The sequence below is a fragment of the Tachypleus tridentatus genome, chromosome 2 (genome assembly GCF_004210375.1).
Source record: "Tachypleus tridentatus isolate NWPU-2018 chromosome 2, ASM421037v1, whole genome shotgun sequence".
NCBI classification, from domain to species: domain Eukaryota; kingdom Metazoa; phylum Arthropoda; class Merostomata; order Xiphosura; family Limulidae; genus Tachypleus; species Tachypleus tridentatus.
Genome location: NC_134826.1, coordinates 18,420,119 through 18,436,330, shown reverse-complemented (window position 1 = coordinate 18,436,330; position 16,212 = coordinate 18,420,119). Strand labels below are relative to the sequence as shown.

The window sequence follows — 16,212 nt, the reverse complement described above, 5'->3', positions numbered from 1 at the left end:
AATAAAACGAATATTTGGAATACGATAAATAATAATACAATGAACCTGCATTGTTTCTGATTAAGAAAACGGTAAAAATTATTCATAAAAGATTCAGATGTATAGTACATAAAATTGAAATAATCCATATGAACAGAAACCCATGTAATTCGTCTCTTGCTATTGTTTCTTATATATTAATAATTGTGGACGTAGGATGGGCTAAACACTAGGAAACACCTATTAATTTTATCATTCAAGCCAGGTTTATTTGCAATTATCTTATACAGTTGTTATTATTTCGTAAAAAACGTTACGTACGAATGATGTGAAATCACTGCGATTTCTGTGTATGTTAGAATGTATATACACCGTCATACGTATCGAGGGAAAATACGTTAGTTGCACGTGTGTAGAAATTTGTAATTTCGTCTACCAGTAACATGAAAACAGTGTTACTTCTATGAGTATATAGATATGTTTTTTATTCTATAGAATGATACGGGAGCAACGTTGAATGCATACATGTATCTGCCATTATTGCACGTTTGAACAAAGTCACATGGCTAAGCAGCGAAAAAAAAACAGCAAAGATAATTAGAGTCAAGTATCAAAACATGAGCTGAAACGATTAATATTCAATATAGATAAATATTAATCCAATGTCCTTCACTACTGTCTCTTTATTCTAGGTTCCTGATAAAAGATTATATATGAAGTGTACCACTTTGATATATGTGTTTCTGCTATAATTTCAAAACGTTTCTGGGTGAAAAGAAACACTCTACAGGTTATATATTTTCCATTTTGGACAAACACCAACACAGCTGCCATAGGAAAGAGTAAAGCAAGTTTGTTTAGTTTCTGTCATGAGCAAAACAACTAACAACGAAACACTTTCCTTTAAACAGTTGTACTTTCTAACAGTTCTTAATAGTAGGCTATTTGGACACGCTTGAACGTAACTCTCAGGATGTTTGTACACTTTTGAACGTATCTTGTAAGAACTTTGGATACTTAAAAGTAGCGCTTGTAGGATATTTGGACTATGTTGAACGTAACTCTTAGGATGTTTGGACACTTTTGAACGTATCTTGTAGGATATTTGGACTCTTTTGAACGTATAATATTTGGACACATTTAAAAGTAGCTTGTAGAATATTTGGACTCTTTTGAACGTATCTTGTAGGATAGTTGGACTGTTTTGTTTTGTTTTAAACGTAACTCGTAGGATATTTCAACACTTTTGAACGTTTCTGGTAGGATATTTGGACACTTTTTAATGTATTATTGTAGAATATTTGCACACTTTTAAAAGTAGCTTGTAGAATATATGGACACTTTTAAAAGTAACTTGTAGGATATTTGGACACTTTTGAACAAAACTTGTTTGTATTTATCATTTGTTTTTCAAACCCCTGTCTTGTAATGCCGTTTCGGTGTAAATTGAACAGGTTGTACACATTTGCGCTTTCCCGTAAAAAGCTTTCCGTAGAGGTCCTTAATGGTTCCTTGTGTACATTTCAGAATACACCATTGGGTGCAATAAACGCCCATCTGTACAAACAACAGCAGTTCTAGCTTATTTCCAACCATGTTTATGACAAACCGACTTTTACGACAGACTTTAAATAACCTTAAAAGTTCTCAACCTGTTCGCACGTGTACCGTGACATCATCATTAGGTCACGGGACTGGGAGTGGTTGCCCCGACACAACTGCAGGTCCTTTCAGTTCACGTGTATGGAAGACAGTGAAGTTATTAGGATAATACATGATCTTCTTGGAAGGCTACTTCACGTGTTGGTTTGTTTTTTTTAAATTTTTTATCCAATGCCGATACTCCAATTTCGAGTGATGTAAAAGTAATACGTGTTCGCGCGATTATTCGAAGATGGAAGCTCGGCTATAAAGTTTATCATGTATTGAAATCTTATTTACGAGCGTGACACGTGTTTTGACTGTAGAGAGAGACGTTTAGTACCAACATCAATGTAAAAGAGCTCAATAAAGGTTCACGTAATACCCCACTTGAAGAACTGATATAGGACCACAATTCCTAGGCCGCCAACAGTGTGTAATTGACCGTAAATTAGTTGAATGGCTTGACTTAACACTCAAAAGTATACAGACACTATCTGAATATACTTTTTATTGAGTGTTCTCAGGGAAATTGAAAACTTGTCTCAACTTTCCACTCTTTCAGACTCTCTCGACAAGATATTAGTAAACCTGTTGTTTTACCCGGTTTTTTCTCACTAATTCCTCACACGTCGTGAGTTTGGAAGATTCTATTTCATGACTTGCCAATAATTAACCCTAACGTTACTAGATATCTTTTCCAAGACTGAGAAAAACACGTTTTCATTTTTATTTTTTGTGTTCAGGCCTCGATTCGAGTTGGATAAAGCGTGAAGTTTTTAACGTGTAGATATCTTGGAATTAGGTTTGTTTGCCCGTTTTTTCCCAACCTTGAATATTATTTGTTTCATTCTATCTTATTGGTGTACAACGCATTTGAACCGTAGAACATAGTTACTGTCTGCGCCGAACCTTTGTACTCGATTAAAGAAAGATAGAACCAATAAAAAAATTGAAAATAAAAAAAAAAAGAACTAGATGAATGAACACGTTAACACATGCATATGAGACATTCTGGTGAGTTGATCGATATGTCGCGTGCACTTTTTCATGTAATCACGGTGAGCAAAGAACCATTCGTCAGCGTTTTCTTATATTTCTCTTCGAGCCAACTGAACAAGTGCATTGTTCATCAACCGAACACAGAAAGATTCTGTTCGAAACGTTGAGAAAGTAGCTAGGTTTCGTTCTTAAACTTAGTCTTAACTTTGCAGAATATGAAACCGTGTAAAGTAGCTTGCACTGCGAATGTTTGTTTTTGATTTACAAAATACGAACTAATCTTCAGTTAGAAAAATCTGCCGAGTAGCCTATCATGTTGAAATAGAGCAAGAAACGTCTTGATAATGGGGAAAAACGAACGTCACTGTTGTCATGTTACGTGTCCACTAATCTTGTACAAGTTAACTTAGCTACATATACACATATTATCTGAACATGAATCTCACTTCACGTAACATGTCCACTAATCCTGTATCCTGTGAAAGTTAATTTAATTTCACATACACATATTATCTGAACATGAATCTCACTTCACGTAACATGTCCACTAATCCTGTATCCTGTACAAGTTAATTTAATTTCACGTACACATATTATCTGAACATGAATCTCACTTCACGTAACATGTCCACTAATCCTGTATCCTGTACAAGTTAATTTAATTTCACGTACACATATTAACTGAACATGAACCTCACTTCACGTAACATGTCCACTAATCCTGTATCCTGTACAAGTTAATTTAATTTCATGTACACATATTATCTGAACATGAATCTCACTTCACGTAACATGTCCACTAATCCTGTATCCTGTATAAGTTAATTTAATTTCACGTACACATACAATCCGAACACGAAACTTACTTCACGTAACATGTCCTTTAATCCTCTATCGTGTACAAGTTAACTTCACGTACACATACAATCCGAACACGAAACTTACTTCACGTAACATGCCTACCATCATAGTCTCACTTCACAATAAAACTACATGTTCTGCCTATTCTTCGAAAGCTTTTGAACTCTAACTTATATTCAGAAAATCACTACAGCAAATACAGAATATTAGACGTAGTAACTAATAGATAATAGAAAAGTGAATTTTCAAACAATTATAAGAAGAAAATCAGAAAAAAATACAGTTATAGTGTGAATTCTGATTAAAAGAATACAGCGTTCTAAGCCTTAACTTTATAGAAATCGCATGTGGCACGCGAAGAAAAAGACGATTACTCGATCATACATTTTCATAGCTCCGATCTTCACATAATTTGTTTTTATATCTCAATGAAATTTGTATGAATTTATATATATATATGTGAGACTGCAGGAATAAATATATTGTATATATGAATAATATGACAAGATAAAATAACATCATGCGATTATGATCAGTCATTATTAGTTCCTAAAACTGTCAACGTTTATATAAATAGCTATAACTGATGGTGAATGCGCCATTCACTAGGTTGTACCGAATCTCTTTTGCCCTCAGTTACTCTTTGAAATTGAATACAATTGAAATCGGTATTATGAAATTATATATATATATATACCCCTTACGTCCATATAAAAATCATGTGGTTGTTATATGATGACAATAGAAAATGCACAAAATGTATAGACACTTCATTCAACAAATAATTGTTAAAAAACAACAACAAACCTCTAATATTGTATATGGAGTGTTTAGTGGTGAAAACAATATGTTTACAATATCACTCTGATGTTCTGTAGTCTCAATATTGCATTGATATGCAAAATGAAAACATTAAACGTTTTTTCTCCTTCTATCCAAGATTTATATTGGTAACTCACTAACCTGTAAAATTAAAAAATACAGTACACATGTATTTTACTAATAAAGTCGCGGCATGATCAGGTGGTTAAGGCCCTCGATTCATAATCCGAAGGTCGCGGGTTCGTATCCTCGTCACAACGAAGATGCTCACCCTTTGTAGACGTGGGGGCGTTATAATGTGACGGTCAATCCCACTATTCGTTGGTAAAAGAGTAGCCCCAGAGTTGGCGGTGGGTGGTGATAACTAGCTGTCTTCCCTCTAGTCTTACACTGCTAAATTATGGACGGCTAGCGCAGATAGCCCTCGAGTAGCTTCGCGCGAAATTAAAAAAAACAACAAGTAAAACAAACAATTTTACTTATATATTTTAGGTTAGATACCCGTAGAGAAAAAAAGGAAAAATGTACTTAAATTAGATTGTTAAAATCGTACACAGCTCCCCCTGTGTTTTTGATACAATCCACTGAACACAAGCATTTATCAGAAAAGCTAGACGCACAATATTAGCGAAACTCATATTCTTCTGAAACTTTCATTGTCAGGGATAAACTTACCAATAATGTTCTAATAATGTTTTATTGTTGTTTTTCTTACAATTCTATTTCACTGATCTGGCTTCAATTGTTTGGCTCCTACAATATAAACTACGTCTTAAGGTGTTAAACACGTTTGCCCACGGTGTAAGAGCAATATATTTTACGTTCCCCATTTGTTTATGGACCTGAATAAAAGTAAATAGACAGTTTTCTCCTGGTGGAACTATTTATTAAGTTTTGTAATAAACAAATGGTTCATTGCGACAGAGGTATTTTCAGAAACAAATGAATTATTCCAAAAACGTTGGGAGTATACGCCTCGGCTAGTTGTATGTGCTACAGTAACCCATTGCATTAGTTTTTCTCGTGTTACTGCTTAGTCTTCAGGCTGTTTATTTGCATTCAGTGCTACAGTTTTATTTTTCGATATCACTCAGTTTAAGACTGATTAACGTAGCGTATACCCCAGTGTTATATTTTGCTGCTACAAAGTTTCCAGGCTAGTAAACGTACTGTATACCATAGTATTATCCTACCATTCAGTTTTCTGGCTAGGTAATACAGCCTAGTGATACCAGGAAATCTAATGCTGAAAGATGAATAAGGTAATTGCAAGATAACCATGTTTAATAAACAATAAGACGTAAACAAACGAAGTAGAAATAGTCGCCAGTCCGGTACAACACTGTTATTCTAATACGTTTATAGGACTTGTGTGTGTTTGTCATATGAAGTACCATTGGTTTAATCTTACGAAACGAAGTAGAAATAGTCACCAGTCCGGTACAACACTGTTATTCTGATACGTTTAAACAAGTAGTGTGTGTTTGAAATATGAAGTAACATTGGTTTAATCTTACGAAACGAAGTAGAAATAGTCACCAGTCCGGTACAACACTGTTTTTCTGATACGTTTAAACAAGTAATGTGTGTTTGTCATATGAAATAACGTTGGTTTAATCTTACGAAACGAAGTAGAAATAGTCGCCAGTCCGGTACAACACTGCTATTCTAATGCGTTTAAACAAGTAGTGTGTGTTTGCCATATGAAATAACATAGGTTTTAAACTAATGAAAAACAACTTCGAGTGTCAATAACAAAGCTTTAGAAGTAACATAGAATAGCATTAAAAAACTTCTTGCTGTCTTTATATAAATGAGTACAACTATTTTCATACAGTATTCTTAAAACGTAGCGTTAAGAAAATAAAAACAAGTGGTTGTATTCTACCAGATGCTGGTAATGTGTTTTGTTCCGAAAAGAAATACAAGGCACATGCAGACATTTTAATATATATATATAGAACACTTTGTTATCATTTATATAGCATGTGTCGAAATATAAAATATAATTTAAATATAACGCCCTTCCTGTTTTTATGCCACCAAAATGCATCACTTGTCGTAACATTCCCTGTAACTAGAATATTTTATCGGAAATTTACGATGTCATAATAGTTTTACATACGTCGGCCTTCGCAGGATCAAACATAAGTTTTCCTTATAGATACACGAAAGCCTAATTTAAGTCAACTTTTGCTGTACTTAAGTACGTGAAAGTAATATACACTTAATTTTGTTCACACGTATCTTATAACCATGATGAAAACGTACAACTGTCTCTTCTATTTATTTTATTATTATTTTTTATCACACGTTTCTTGTCGTTTTCTTCAGTTGATGTGTTTACTTTAACTCATTTTACAGTTTTTAAGCAGTCACATCTTATTACTTTTTCTCTGTTTTGTAACAGTTGGGGCTGCTTTATTATTATTATTATTGTCAGTTATTATTGTATTCGTTCCCGCTTTGATTGTTTTTATTCTATTGCTCAACAATTACATATAATTCAAATGTTTAAGTTTCCTTTAAGTGGTTTAGATGGATTTTGTTTGTTTCGGAATTTCGCGCAAAACTATACGAGGGCTACCTGCACTAGTCACCACCACCCACCGCCAACTCTTGGGCTACTTTTTACCAATGAATAGTGGGATTAACCGTCACATTATAACGCCTTAACCCACCTGACCATGCCGGACCTGAGTTTAGATGGAGTTTTGAAACGACGTGTACGAAGAATGTTCAACACACAAACTAGAAACTATTAAAACTTGTATTTATGTGCTTGTTTAAAATCCTATAGAAAACCACCCTATTTAAACAATCCTATATAGATGTTGATTAAACAATAACAAAGCGTGGTTGTCGGGTCCAAATATTTGTGAAGTGATCGTATTGTCTTTAGTCATAAACATGATTGTTTTAGTACTGTACATGTTTGTATGGGCAAACAATAATTAGAAGTCTCAGTCTGTATCCCGCTAGTACAGAGGTAAGTCTAACGGACTTACAACGCTAAAATTATGGGTTTGATTCCCCTAGGTTGGCTCAACTGATAGCCCGATGTGGCTTTGTTATAAGAAAAACACACACACGCGTCCCAATCTATATAATTTTTTTAGTAAACATTTCCAGGTTTCATTAGTATTGAAGTATAGTAGTGATTGCTTTAATTGGTAATCGTATATTAAACGAGCTATTAGACTTAAAATACGGGTTTCTTTATTTAATATTTGGTTGTGAATTACGAACAAGTGCATGTCACATTATTCTAATACGTATAATGTTCATGAGGACAATAAAACAATAACCACTTTCATGTTAATAGTGTTCGCTTAAAATCGTACTTAATATATCGTTTATTCGTGAACTAATCGTTATGACCCACGTTTTCCCATAAAATGTATGGTTTAAAGAATTCTGTTTCCGGAAATCCTCGTTGTGCATTTTTGAAAGCGCCATCTTCGTACCGTTTACTTTCAAAAAGTATCTACTTTCAATAAAACTATTTTAGCTTTCGATAAGCATTCGTTCTACACACTGTGACAAAATCCTAATCACATGACGTATTATAGCAAGATACGAATTGAATGTTTTAAAAAAACAGCTAAGTAGATCCTGAACCTTAGCGAAGACTGAATTATATGTAAGCGGTTCGTAGAAAATAGATAAAATATATACAAAAAGAAGTAAGTTCACCTATGTGGATATTTAACACCTAGAAATATTCAAACCACTTCTATATGTCAGTGAATAGAAAGTGATTCGACACTAATCCCAAGTGTTTACGTTTCTACTCCAACATACCGTTACTTATGTTCTGTTCAAGAATTTTTCTTACGGGACATATTTACCACCTCAATAAGTTTCAATAGAGATCAGATAAACACGTATGTTTTACTTTGTTTCTCTTTGCTATTCAGAATAGCGTTCTTTTATTTCATTTTATATTTGGCAAGTGTGTGGGTGGTTTTGTTTTTAGTCAAATGACTGGAGTACTTACTGTAAACCGATTATAATTAACCTTTAGAAATGACTTCAGTTGCTATTCAAACGACTTACTCTCCCTACGTGATGTGTTACTGGGTTAAATACAGTTAAAGTGTAAATTCGGAAACTATTGTTGGCAGCAGTTGTGTGTTGCTTGACAACCGAGATAATTTTATGTTAATCAAATCAAAATGAATAAATAACTCCGTCTCAAGTCCTTACGCCAAAATTTATTCTTTAAAAAAGATGATTAAAAAAATGAAGTTCCTTAACTGAAGGAAAGGGTAAAAATGATAATATAATTTATTTTACCCTTTCTGAAATGATGTTGTTGTAATAAACGTTTCAAGCACTCAATCTAGGATACATCTGCCCTTCTACAACAAATGATTATCTCGTAAACTAATAAAAGAATCGAGTGTGTACATCAGAGAAACCGTAGCAATAAATACAAATTGGTAATCTTACTTTTAGGTAACTAAACATTTTCACGACCTCACTTATAACCTTTACGTGCACAGTATCACACAGGGCCAACCAAAGAACCATTTTGTTGCGCTGAATATGATCGCCAGAGCCAATCGGAGATTGTTAAGAGTTTGGCCTAGCCAGTAGATGATGTAGAAAGGTTTATTACTCATAACTTGACATGATATACTCATTAGGCCACAAAATACGTGTGTTGTAAGAGAAGTGTATTTGTAACAACATGATTACTAGACCTATTGCCCTGTAGGTTACTTTATGAAGGATAAAACATACGATATTATCAGATTGTGGAGAACCCCAGAAAGTAGAAAAAAGGTAAAAAAATTTAGTAGAATGTGTGTGTAAAAAGCGAACACACTCATACCAAAAGTTCTAAGAATTAAAGTTAAATGTCTATAAAGGTAAATATATTTACTGTAATGAGTTATGGCTGAATTTTTTTAGACTGATAGATAAATATATATTAATACGCTTCGCCTAAACACAATGAAAGCGAAATTCAAAATGTATTTATAAGTCAGTGTAGTTGATTGCATGGTCCACCATTCAGTTAATAGAGAGCTGTTATATGTGTTTTAAATCACTCAAACGTATCCATATAACAATTTGGAGTACTTGTTAAATGGAATTATTACGTTAATCAAAGCTAAATGTTTCTATATTGTCATCAAAGGTGAGCTGCTGATTGATCAGAATACTAATTAATCTTTTATCAAACTTCAGATATTCATTTCTGTTAATAACATATTTCAGGAAAATCGGTACGTTAGAACCAAACAAGCTGTTTATTTGACTAATAGTAGTAGAATATTATATTATGTTTAATATAGTACTTCTATGTTCACAATCAGAAATCAGTTTCTTTCTTGTACATTGAACCATAATGAACTCTTATTGGGTTCTCTTATTGGTCCTTTCACGGTGTGTGCGGTAGCGATGTATGGAAGGACACAGGTTCATTGGTATCGAAACGAAATCAAGTCAAGCGCTTTTAATAAATCACAGTCACCCATTGTCCGTGTCACCTTTAAAAATAAACTGCTTACGATGTGGCAACACTTTATCAGTAGAGCCGGAATAAGGACCGCACCTTGCGAAGGCCATTTTCTCCTCTGCGGGGCACACAGTGAATGAAACAGGTCATCCTGTGGTGGTCTCCTTACTCACTGTCCTGTGTTGTCATATTTGTGATTTTTCTTACAGTTAAAATCTATACAATTGTACGCGATTACTCGGTGAATAAAATGCACTTTCATGACCAAATAAAATAAAAAAAACATTATATTCTCTATTCGTGACCTAGTAAAAACCTGTTGACATGCGTTCGACTGAGATGCTATCGCAGACTTAGTGTTGCTGCGTGTTTTTTTTTTCAGCTTTAAATCTCTAGTTGACTAATGTTCTCATCAGATCTGATAGGGCTGAAGGCTAATAGTTCTATGATGAGGGAAAATTTCAAAGAGTTACTTACCTTAACAAAGAGTACAGATGATCACCATCGATGGTTTATTGGTGTAAGCGACATACACCACTTGTCCGTTGTTTGTTTCTCTCTCTCCACTCAAAATACACTATTTGCTTGACTGTTTCTTCCAAGAATTACGTATAAAAGAATTTTCTAAGTTAAACTTCGAATAACGACGAAAATAAGTTTTACTTTAAATATATATATATATATATAAATAACCTAACGAGAACTGCACAATCCACACATATTTTGCTTGAATATATTTGTCTCCAATAGAACGTAGATTTAAAAGTTTCACACTTGTTGGTTTGTCCAGTAGTATTCTCTGTAAGTTAGGTGCAAGGTGAATCAAACAGTCCCCGCGACCCTAACACTCCACCTTCCCTCCGCCTTCTCGACTCGATCAGAATTCTGCCAGGACGTCACAGACGCCCGCTTAACGATATTGCGTTTCTCTGACATATGTTGCATTAGGACGTATATCAAACTCACATCCTTAGGCGCTCGTTTTGAAGCACTTCCTTTAGTAACATTGCAGAGGAATCCGAATTCTTCAAACTCTGTTCCTTCTTGCATAGCATGGCCGGATTCCAGACGACGGTTTCCTGGACAACAGTGCTTCGCTTCTGCTCTAGACGGCAGCATTACACGTACAATACTTTGTTTCTTCCAGTAGTGGCGTTACAGAACTCGTCTTGCTTTTCACTTTTTATTTTTTACAGCCCTGCTGTCGTCATAAAGCTTTTCATTTTTAGTATAGGTATATTGGTCGTAGACAAATGTACCACTGACTTAGGTGTCATCAATGGCTAATGTTGACGTGGTAAATTTGTATTGCGCGTGCGATAATTTAAATAAACAAGCGTCATCTAATAAACACAGACATATTTTGGAGTGTAGAATATCCACCAATTTGTATAATCAAAGTACAAATTCATTGAGTATATAAACACGGTATAGAACTACATAGAATATACTTCAGTACATAACAAACTACACGATGTTCTTCAAGACAAAAACAGTCGACAGAATATCCGAATATTTTTATGTATATAAACAGAGACAATAGAATATACCTCAGTACATAAACATCACTCACTATATATATATATATGTGTGTGTGTGTGTGTGTGTGGGTGTAGAGCATGGAACATCCTTCAATATATGAAAATTGTATAGAACATATGAGCACCATTAAGTACATAAACAGAATATACAACATCCGTCAGTATATAAACAGAACATAGAACGTATTTCGATATATAAATAGTGTACTGAACATCCTTCAATCTATAAACTGTATAGAATACCCTTCACTACATAACCGGGGCATAAAAACCTCTTAACATTCTGGCATAAACTCAGAACATTCTGGGAAAAATACTAATAAAGTTTATACTAGTTGAGTTAATGGAAATCACGTGAATCATGTTAAAAATACATATTTTCAGGCCGATATAACGCATCGTACTATACGTGAAATAATATAAAATCTTAGAGGATCATTTCACTGTGTGACTTCACATGGCCAGGTATTTAAGGCGTTTGACTCGTAATCTGAGGGTCGCGGGTTCGAATCCTCGTCACACCAAACATGCCGTGGGAGCATTATAACGTAACAATCAATCCCACTATTCGTTAATAAAAGAGTAGCCCAAGAGTTGATGGTGAGTGGTGATAGCTAGCTGCCTTCCCTCTAGTCTTACACTGCTAAATTAGGGACGGCTAGCGTAGATAGTCCCCGTGTTGCTTCGCGCGAAGTTCCAACCAAACCCTCTATATAATGTTTTAAAGTAGACCTCTAGTAAAACTTGAAAGACAACGTTCTTGTTACATTAATGTTTGCAGTTTACCAACAATTTTAACTAAGAATACTTTAGATGTTTTAAAAACATTTGTATATTGTCGGAAGATGTTATCCGGTATCTTAATGTCTGAGAGCATATAGGCTATTCTTACCAGTTTCTTCGTAAGCATATCATTTTTTGAATTCAAATAAAATCTCGTATTATACTTTTTAAATAGTTATTAGTTTTTAAATACAAATAATTATTCTTCACTATAAACTGTATTTGTTAATGGGATGAGAGTTATTGAACTTTGATTTACCTACTGCACATTCACATGCTAAAACTGTAGCTAAGTAACAAACAAGTTTTTATTTCATGATATCTGGTAATAGTCTGTATCAGTAAACAAGATAGTTTCGTACTTTAAAGTGAAAACTTCTGTTAAATGGTTTAAAAAAAAAACACCAAACGTTGTCTACACGACCAATAAGATTTACTATAAACCCTATAAGTGAAGAAAGCGTTTTTATGTGTGTAATGAAACCAAAATATCTACACAAAGATATTATAAAGTTACATTAACTCCTAAGCAATAAGAATACATCTACACAAAGATATTATAAAGTTACATTAACTCCTAAGCAATAAGAATACATCTACACAAAGATATTATAAAGTTACATTAACTCCTAAGCAATAAGAATACATCTACACAAAGATATTATAAAGTTACATTAACTCCTAAGCAATAAGAATACATCTACACAAAGATATTATAAAGTTACATTAACTCCTAAGCAATAAGAATACATCTACACAAAGATATTATAAAGTTACATTAACTCCTAAGCAATAAGAATACATCTACACAAAGATATTATAAAGTTACATTAACTCCTAAGCAATAAGAATACATCTACACAATGATATTATAAAGTTACATTAACTCCTAAGCAATAAGAATACATCTACACAAAGATATTATAAAGTTACATTAACTCCTAAGCAATAAGAATACATCTACACAAAGATATTATAAAGTTACATTAACTCCTAAGCAATAAGAATACCATAATTATAAGACTTGAAGTTCATATTTTTTCCAACATTTGAAGTTAAGCGCAAGGCTACACAAGAAGTTATCTGTATTCTGCCCACCACTGGTATCAAAACTCGTTACGTTACGTCCATAGACATGCCGCTGTACCACTGGGAGGCCTTTCGAAGAAGAAAGGTCCTTCCTTCAAAAGCTCTCGGGTTATAGAGATTTTGTCCCTTTGTATCAAGAGATTTTAAAATTACGTGTTTTATGACATCGTGGATGTACATGTATAGATGATATATAATTATTTGCAAGTGTTAAAGTTATACGTTGTATCTGAGATTCTAATGGTATAAACTGTAGTCTCATTGAGCAACGACGAATACATTTTGAGCTCTTGTAATTCATTGCTGTTCGAACTTCAAACTATCCCATTATTCACGTGTTATAGTGAGCTTTCTATGTTTTGCTTTGAATGTTTGTTTTTTAATAATATTTAAAGCTATTTTCTGCATTTTAAAACACGTTTTTTATCATCAAAATTATATTTAAAAAATTCTATCTGAAGCTTGACCTCGTGTCTGGAAAATTGTAAGATACAAAAATGTAATCATATTATGTCGTGCGAAAATTTCCGCTGAACAAAATCTCGGTTTGAAGGCCAGTGAAGTGTCTGTGATAGTGACCTATTTAAAAAGCACATTTTTCAGGAGAAACGGCTGAGGACATGACGTACCAGTCGCCAAGAGAAAAAGGAAGGTACGATGCACTGAACGAGATTTAGGTATTTCATTTTTGTTCTAAATGGTGGATAATTTGTATAATTTTTCATTGTTCAGTTCATTAATTAAGTCGAAAACTGCGATAATTGTTTTTATCACATTTCAAGTATATAATAAGAAAATATATTTAAAATTAAAAAAAAAACGTTATTTAATACCTTTATGTAATTTATCAGGACAAGTTTGTTTGTTTTTTTGAATTTTGCGCAAAGCTACACGAGGGTTATCTGCGTTAGCCATCCCTAATTTAGCAGTGTGAGACTAGAGGGAAGGCAGTTAGTCATCACCACCCACCGCCAACTCTTGGGCCACTCTTTTACCAACAAATAGTGCGATTGATCGTCACGTTATAACGCCCTCATGGCTGAAAATGCGAGCATGTTTGGTGCGACCGGGATTCGAACCCACGACCCTCAAATTACTAGCCGAACGCCTTAACCCACCAGGCCGTGCCGGGCCTATCAGGACAAACAGATGAAAAGTAAACGAATTTATTTTTAAACTGCGGTATTCTCACAAATATATTTTTATCAGTAAGTCCTATCTTAATGCACAAAGTAATTTTTACCATGGTTCTAATCGTGCTTATCAACAGAATTACACTGTTGTCGTGAAGCAGGCAAAACTCACTTTTAATTTTCTATTAAAATACTAACTTGCTCAAACTAAAATTAGTTAGAAACGGCTGAAATAAAGAGTATATTTTATGAAACAATTCACACAAACTGATTGAATGATATTCCTTAATCAAAACTATTTTATTTTTATTTAGGACGAACCCGCATTTTTTTGATAACACACGCTGGAAAGGGGACTGTCACTACAGTAAGAAGTGTTAATTCACTTTAAAGTTACTTTAATATTTGATAAGGTAAGTACAGTACCGTGTTTCTCCGAAAATAAGACAGGGCTTATATTAATTTTCACTCCAAAATATGACACTAGGGCTTATTTTCGGGGGATGTCTTATTTTGATATATTAAAAAAATGAAGTTACAAAGTAAAACTATTAAACTAACCATTTAGAATAAACTATTATTAAACTATTAAACTAACTGATTAATACTTAAACAAACTAATTAACTAACTATTAAACTAATTAATAAATTATTTTTTTTATTTCTTTCCTCTTCCTGCCACTCTTAACTGGGGCTTATTTTAAGGGTAGGGCTTATATTAAAACTATCCCCAAAAATCACACTAGGTCTTATTTTATGGGTAGGTCTTATTATCGGAGAAACACGGTAGATATATCAGTATTAACAAACTGTGCTAGCTAGTAAACCTTTTGGAGTTTTTTTTTAGCGATTTTAGAAGCTTCCCTATTTACTGTTAAAATAACATTTGTAGTCATACGATATATATATATACATATATGAGCAGTTGAATAGTTATTAAAAATAATAAAGGTATAAATAATATAACGTAGATGTCAGGCTTAAGATGAGTTTGGTTACCTGTTACTGACTCTAGTTAATGTGTTACAATGACGAATGTTGAACCTCAGCTGTCCTACCTTTTTTTATTGTATGTGTTATACAATCTTTGCAATTACTTCTTAATCTCTGTGGTTTTCTCCATGTTCATTTTCAACATTGGTTTTTGAGTGCATCCTATTGTACAAACATTATTATTTTTTCCATTAAACACATTGTACACACTAACGTTTCTTGATTATTTCTCAGCATTTAATTAAGCCTAATGCGTTTGAAACTTTGTCAGAAATAAATGCTTTAATACTAACATGATAATTTGTGAAATATCAGGAAAAGTCCTTATGGAAAGGCAAGGAATTTCCTCATCATAACGATTTAGGATTGGATATTTCTTAGAAAAGCTTCCCTCTGGGTAAGTCAACTCATCAAGTTATTCTAGAGTAGACTCACCAATTAAACACTTACCTGTTAGAGAAGAGTCCTTATGGAAAGGCAAGGAATTTTCCTCATCATAACGATTTACGATTGCCTATTCCTTAGGAAAGCTTCCCTCTGGGTAAGTCAACTCATCAAGCTATTCTAGAGTAGACTCAACAATTAAACACTTACCTGTAAGAGAAGAGTCCTTATGGAAAGGCAAGGAATTTCCTCATCATAACGATTTACGATTGCCTATTCCTTAGGAAAGCTTCCCTCTGGGTAAGTCGTCAACTCATCAAGTTATTCTAGAGTAGACTCACCAATTAAACACTTATTTGTAAGAGACTTTAGCGTATAAGAACAGCTGATAAATCATTTTAACTGATCTAGCTCAGTTAATGTCAGTACCATTTGTACTGACCCGTGAAATTGAATTAATTTTAAAACTTTGGTTCAATAATATTTTGATTTATAGCAAAACAAATATCTAAAA

General features: G+C 33.5%; 1 protein-coding gene and 1 long non-coding RNA gene across 5 annotated transcripts in view; one reads left to right on the top strand and one right to left on the bottom strand.

The window, feature by feature from the left end:
- LOC143238854 (uncharacterized) overlaps window positions 1–16,212 on the bottom strand; it is a 209,688-nt gene that overhangs the window by 149,701 nt on the left and 43,775 nt on the right. Inside the window, exon 1 of one of the 4 annotated variants that reach the window (XM_076479457.1) lies at window positions 10,253–10,853. The exons of the other annotated variants lie outside the window; for them this stretch is intronic. The gene's annotated coding sequence lies outside the window, so the exon portion shown is untranslated. Of the gene's footprint in view, window positions 1–10,252; window positions 10,854–16,212 lie in introns of those variants that run through there. 4 annotated transcript variants of the gene reach the window in all.
- LOC143239009 (uncharacterized) lies at window positions 8,977–16,140 on the top strand. The gene is made up of 3 exons (XR_013020906.1): window positions 8,977–9,096; window positions 14,636–14,734; window positions 15,840–16,140. It is a non-coding gene; the product is annotated as an uncharacterized LOC143239009 (long non-coding RNA).